Below are 6930 nucleotides of genomic sequence, written 5' to 3'. Positions count from 1 at the left end.
ATTTACTGATTTTGAGTGAACTTTACGCCCTCAAGCAGACACAGTTTTTAGAGAATCTTCCTGATAATGATGCTCTTCTTTCTTCTACATACACCTCCTATAATATTCTGACATCAACCATTTCAAATTGAAATCTTGTGGTGCTGAAAAATGACAGCTTGTGTTAGTGAGTTTCTCAAATAGAGAGCAAATTGTGAGGGAACAGTTTGCAAGGAGGAAAGAGGCAGGCTGTGAGCTTTTCCTGTTTTGTTTAAAAGTTGTTTTATTTGGGAGGAGTGGCTGAGGAGCTCCTCTGGGAGCAAAACCCACCTGCAAAAGCCAGCAGGTGGGCAACTCATTTGCAAGGACCCTGATCTTGATTTAACCATTTAATGACTTCTGTAATAAAAACAGCAGCAATGATGTCCACTGCAACACTGAAATGTAAGGAAGTAGTTTAACATGTGTTAGGACAAGGTTTTCCCTCTCCTTTATGGTCGCAAACTGAGAGTTCTACTGCACTTTTAGGTAGAAGGGAGAAGAGCAGCTCCCAGGAAGAACCACAGGTCTCACTTTAAAGACTTTGAGGTGTAAAGGCATCAAATAGAGGTATCGCTCCTGGTCAGAACTTCCAATATTTTTTCACCATATCAGGGTATCTATGGTTATGGGTCAGAGGCTCCATAGAGTTCTTTTGGGACTAAAGGTATCCTATAACACATGCCTAGTCTGTGCTCTAGGACCAGGGCATAGGCCTAAGGGAATTGTTACCTCTTTTTCTAGTTTATCTACAAACACACTTGCGCACTATAAATAAATGGCCATATTCATTTAGATTTTTCTCACAATTGTGAGATTCTATTTATAAGGATAAGGCCTAGCTATTTTTTAAATAAAAATTGAATTCTGAAGAAATGGCTGGATAATACCCATTCCTGGCAAACCATTGGCTGGCTCTTTTTAAAGGCAAGCTGGCATTAAGTTGGACACTGCTCTTCTTGGCTGCTGTTATCTCTATACTACATACACAACTATAAGGAAAAACCCAAAGCGATGCCCTGTTTAATTGATCTAGGAACTACTGAAGTAGCTCAAACCTCCTAATTACGTCTTAACAAGTGTTAACAAGTGGGGAGAGAGGTTTAATTAATGGAACTGGCTGTACATTGATAATGCTTTAAAAGCTCAAATATACATTTTAAAATGTGGCGAAGGACATTTTATTTTGTTCTCGAGTGAATCGGAATACTAAATGCTGGTTAGTATTCTCTACATTGTATTGCTTAGATAGTTCCTTTCCTAGATGATTCTCAGTTGTATATGTTGTATGCACTGGCTGGTATTTCAGGATCCTGCTCTGGTTTATCCATAAGCAAATGCACAAGTAGCTTAGTTTTAAAAGATGGTTCTTAAGGGACCTACCACTATTGTTTCCAGACTAATAGATGTTAATCTAGCAAGAACACAAGGAATATGCAAAATTTAGTGTTTCATGAATCAGTCTTCCAATTCAACACCTCCTAGTATGAGCGGCGTGTCTGCATAGCTTAGGAAAGTGTATGCTTTCTAAGTTGGAATATAATGTCAAACTAAGAATTAGTTGTAGGATTTTGGAATAAATTTAGGTAGTTCAGGATGAAGAAAAATTAAAGTGAATGTCATTTTCCTTCCACAAGAGAACTGCTCATCTGACTTTTCCAGTTTGTTCTTCAAACAATATTAAAAATATTGGAATCTTGCCAAACATAGTTAATGTCAAAACCTTCCTTTTCCAAGGTATTAAAACATTAAGGAAAGTTTTCCAGATTCTCCTGGTGTAGTAAATCTCAAATTCCATCTCCTTGTCCCAATCTATTCCTTTCCTTTCCCATTCACCCAGCATTTGTACCTGATGATTTCTTCTTCCATTGCTTGGGTGCCAATGGAGAATGAGAATGCAAGAGTGAGAGGTTCCCAGTTGTTATCTGGCTTCATCTAATTTCATAGCCACTGGGAGAAACCAATGAAAGGAAAGTCCCTGTAGCCTTGGATCATAGCATAGCCTCAACTTGCTGTCTGGGTATTTTAACTGTTAAACTGCGTAAGTCTCAAGCTCATACAATTTGCAACTTTTTCAAAAGCCTAAACTACATGTATATTGGCTAGACTATGAATTTTTGGAGTGGCAAAAATGTATATGTTTTTACTCTTTCTCCCTCAACGAAGTATCAGGGCAGTTAATCAACAAATATTACTTCTCTTGGGACCTGTGTCTTCAGAATCTACTGCAAATGTATGTTAATTCTATTGGGAAAGGTTTGCAATCCAATTAGAAAAGGCTCCTTTAAGGTTGTTTACATAAAAGCCTACTTTGGCTGCTGCATCATTCAACTGTCAGTCCAAATTATAATTGTTTTAGTTCTCCATCCCCACCCCCCCTCTTTTTATAAACAGACTGAAATTATGCCAGTTAATCTATAAACTGTAGCCATTAGATAAAATAATAGCTTTCCATGGTAAATGGCCCCAGAACATTAGAGAAATATTAATATTATCTTTCCAAAGCAATTGAGTCCAATCCATTTGTCTACCTATGCAAACAAGCTTTTACTTTTTGGAGGTTTTTGTTTGTTTCTGAATTTTAAGGTTCATTTTCTGAGTTGCTTCAGCTTGCAGGTCTTAGTGAGCAGGCTGTCTTATAGGCAGTGCTTTTATCTGTATTATCCATCCATTATGTGGACACCAGTTTTTGGAGATTTGAGCATTCATAGCCCCAGCTGAAGTCAGTAGAAACTCCAGGGGCTTAAATGACCTATACTACCATGTAAAAACAATAATTCTGAGTATCTATTAAAGTTTCATCTCTGTTCTACTGAAGTTCATAGATCTTTCTTCTGGGATCTTTGATTTGAAGCACCATGATAAAGGTCTTAATTGGCATACATAGAGGCCTAATTGGCCTAAGAGTCCATTCAGGGGAATCTGGAGAACCAGAGCCAAAGTATTTTTCACTGCTCTAAATATAGGAGCCTTTAAACCATGTCCTTTGGATGCTAAAGACTTTGTCAAGTGCATGCAGATTTATTGGAGATATAAAATTAGTTATATTATACAAGTGTTAATTTCATGATAAAATAAATCAGAATATACTACAAGGTGTTTTGATTCCTTTAAAAATAAGGCTTGTTGTGCTCTTCTGATATTTAGAAAGCTAGCAAGTTTAGAACAATGCTAAATGTGCTCAGGACACCCATCCACATCAGCAAATCTTTTAAGTAAATACCTGCTTGCTAGGGCTGTGTGGAGCTTTGGTAGCTGATTCAGTTCGGGGGAAATTCGACCCAATTTGGGGACTGTATCACCGAATTGAATCAGGAGCCCAATAAAAAGCTCTGAATCGGTTTGAACCATCTGAATTGCTTCAGGAAAGATTCGGCCACTTCAGAGATTCAGTCATAGACTAAACAGACAGCTGACACAGATGCTTCCAGCTGGTAAGTCTGTTGGGGTGGGGGTGGGAGGGATTGGGGCAGAATGTGGGTGTGGCTTGTTCCAGATGGAAGTGGGCAAGCGGCAGCAAGGCAGAGCCCCAGCTGCTACACCTGCTTTCCGTGCCAGCTGGCAAGCAATGACAGGGCAGAGCCCCCTCTCTCAGTGCTTTTGTGGGTATAGCAGCTCTGGAGTGGGGGCTATGCCCTGCTGCTGGAGTGAGCCACACCTGCGTTGTGCCCCTCTACCCCCTTACTGGCTGGGCAAGCGGCAGCAGGGCAGAGCCCCCGCAGCTCCCCTCCAGGGCAGAGGCATGCACAGCCAGAAGAAGCATAGGAGAAGCCCCCATGGCTGCCCTGCCTGGCCCCATCCCCGGCCCAGGCCAGCCTCCCAGCACTTTTAAAAAAAAAAAAAAAAAAGCCCCCCACTCACTGGTTCTGGCAGCAGCAATTGGGGCCTCTGAGGGCTCATGGCAGAGCCCCAGGCACAGCACAGGGCAGTGGGGATTGCCCCCCCCTCCTCTCCTGGCACCTATGTGGTGCCTGCCCCATGGCACAGGTGCAGCAAAGCTTGGCAGGGCTCTGCGCACTGTCTGGGAGCTGTGGTGGCTCCATATGTCAGCCAGAACCCGGCACTGCTCAGCCCCAGTTCCCAGGCAGCATGCAGCAGCCTGCCAAGCCACGCTGCACCCACACAATGCGACAGCTGCTGTGTGGGTGCCAGGAGGGGGGGAATCCACACTGCATGTGTGGGGCTCTGACATAAGCACCGCTGCTGCAGCTGGTGTGGACTTTTTTTTTTTTTTTTTGCTGGGGCCAGGCAGGGAATGGGGCTGGGCAAGGCAGTCATGGGGGCTTCTCCCATGGCTCTTCCTGGCCAATCCAAATCACCAAATCGCTCCGAATTGGCATCAGATCTTCTGAAGCCGTTCAGCCAAATCGATTCAGGATAATGATCCAGATCTCCAAATTGAATCACTGTCCTCCCAATCAGCTGAATCCAAATCAGATATTTCCCTATTCACACAGGCCAACTGCCTGCTATTGGCTCAGTTTCAGTTTTGCAGCTATTGGCAAATAACTTTCTACAGTCTGAGGAATATATATGATGCTTGCATTGTGACATGTTTTTAGATGTCATGATAGGTAGTCACTTCTTCGTGTATCTCCTTACACTGTGACAAGATCTTACCACAAGTATTAGAATTAAATCTGCTAGCTAGTCTTGCAGACTTTAGATTTGGTCTTTTTCTTCAAAATTAAAATTAGATGATGGCACAAGGCACCAGATGGTGGTAGGTGTTCTTCAGCTGCTTCAGCCATAACCCCACAGATACAAAGCCCTGAGTTTCATCACAACCCCAGCCACAGCCAACTAATAATAATTAAAAAAAAAAAAAAAATCTCAGGAAGAAAACTACCATTATAGATAACTTGCAGGTTAGATATTTTAATTCATTTCAGTCTTACTGTTCTTCGGTTACAGTTCATGGAGGATATTTAATAGTAGTTGCTCTACTGCACCAGTCCGCTCTGTTCATTTCCCCACTACCAAGTTTTCCATAACTATACTGCTTCCCATCCATTCTTCCCTTATTTTTCCTGCCTTCCCCAGGATTTCAGAACTTTCTAAAAGCTCATACTCTCCCCAAAGATTTGTATATTAGAGAGATACTTGAGAAAAAAAGACAACAGATTCTCCCCCACATCACCACTTAAATCTCTTAGTTTTTCTCACCTATAACCTCACCTTTTCCTGAAAGCCAGCTGGCAAAAATTATGTATGAGGAAAAAGGTTCCCCACAGATACAGAAATTTGGAGTGGGGGTAGAGGAGTGGTAGTATTAACTGCCATGGATCTGGGAGCCACAGCAAATAACATTGCCACCACTCCCTCTTTCGCTTTCACCACCACCTAATTTCTAGACCCGTGGGGAGCCCTCTTCCCCAACTGCATACCCGTTCAAAATGGTGCATGGAGGTCTGCAGTAGTAGCACCAGATCTAACCCAGCACATGGCCCCAAATCTAGCACGTGGCTCCAGAGCCAGTGCACAGGGTTGTACCAAACAGGCAGCCCTGAAACTGGCACATCAGATTGAGCCTTGCAGTGTGACCGCAGAACTGCATGGTAGATTGGGCCTTTCAGCATGGCCCTAGCACCATATACTTGATCAGGCCCCCAGCCCTGGAGACCCCAGCCTTGGGTACTTACCCTTACTCCAAGGTAAGATCTCTCTCCCCCCCACCCCTCCTTTTTTTGGAGACTTCCAAAAATAAGGTGGGAGGCTTCTTATAGGCATGAAAATATAATTAGAAGTATAAAAAATAGAAATTGTTCAAGAATTAAAGAAATACAACATGGCAGAAGTACAAAAAAAATCTACACACTTTTATGCACTTATTTTTAAAGCTATAATTTCATGGCCTTTGACCTCATCTTTCTTCCCTGCTTTTCTTTTACTTGTTACATTTGAAACTCTTTGGAGCCTTCTCATCATGTGTCAACTTAATATAACAGGGCCTTAATTCTGATTCTGTGTGCTACCAGACTAGAAATAGTTTTAACATGCCCGTGAGAGCCTATCAGATCAGTCTTCAACTGCCTAAATGTGTCTGGTTTATATCGCTTTTTGTGAACCAGCTTCAGGAAACTGTAGAGCTCTGGAATGAATGCTTATCAATTATTTTATGCTACTCTGCTGTCATAGTAGGAGTTCCAGAATAAGAAACTCCTTACTGTGAAATTCAGTAGCTCTTGGACAATGAACTCATATCACAAACTGGGAACATGTGTTACTTAAAGTACTTTTTTGTCCCTTTTAGTAAATATAATTATTACTGAAATATTTGAGTGTGTGTTTACTTAACCATGTTGTAGAGTTAGATTTCAGGTTGTGTTTATAGCATACAATGTAAGTAACTGGCAAGAATTGGCACGGTTACTCGCACAGTTGGGTTATAATAAAAAACAAGTTCCAGAGAATTTTATTAAATAGAGTTCTTATGGTGTGATCAATAAGATCTTTAATATTGGTACATAGAAGTAGCATAAAAATATTCAAATACTGAAGGCACCCTTTAAAAAAATCCTTGCCATAAGACACTGTAGTTCAGCCTTTAGAAAACCAAACATTCTCTTAGTTGGGGAATAGCAGCAAAAAGAAAACAGATGTTTTCTCATAGTGTGGTTTATAAGTTTCCTAAGCAGTGGGACTTCCATCATCTTGAACTATTATATATCACGAGAGAAGTCTCAAAATTTATGTTAAACTTCTCCTTTTTAAATATTATTCTACAACACCTAATTGCAAGAGTAATCATAAATAACTTCATAATTCAGACTATGCATACTTTTAATATATTTATAGTATTTTAACCTGTTCTCAACTCACTCCTTGCTATTTTAAATTGTTTTCGTTAAAGAAGAGATTCTTCATGGTTACTGTCCAATATTTTTTTTTTTTTTTTTTTTTTTTAATTTT

At 40.9% G+C, this 6930-nt stretch overlaps 1 protein-coding gene across 3 annotated transcripts in view; it reads left to right on the top strand.

Moving 5' to 3' along the window:
• FBXO8 (F-box protein 8) overlaps positions 1-6930 on the top strand; it is a 44866-nt gene that overhangs the window by 3095 nt on the left and 34841 nt on the right. The window contains exon 1 of one of the 3 annotated variants that reach the window (XM_019521794.1): positions 306-325. The exons of the other annotated variants lie outside the window; for them this stretch is intronic. The gene's annotated coding sequence lies outside the window, so the exon portion shown is untranslated. Of the gene's footprint in view, positions 1-305; positions 326-6930 lie in introns of those variants that run through there. 3 annotated transcript variants of the gene reach the window in all.

This window comes from Gavialis gangeticus, unplaced genomic scaffold (assembly GCF_001723915.1).
Source record: "Gavialis gangeticus isolate Ggan-Ray unplaced genomic scaffold, GavGan_comp1, whole genome shotgun sequence".
In the NCBI taxonomy this organism is placed as follows: Eukaryota; Metazoa; Chordata; order Crocodylia; family Gavialidae; genus Gavialis; species Gavialis gangeticus.
This window is presented reverse-complemented; position numbering and strand designations above follow the sequence as displayed.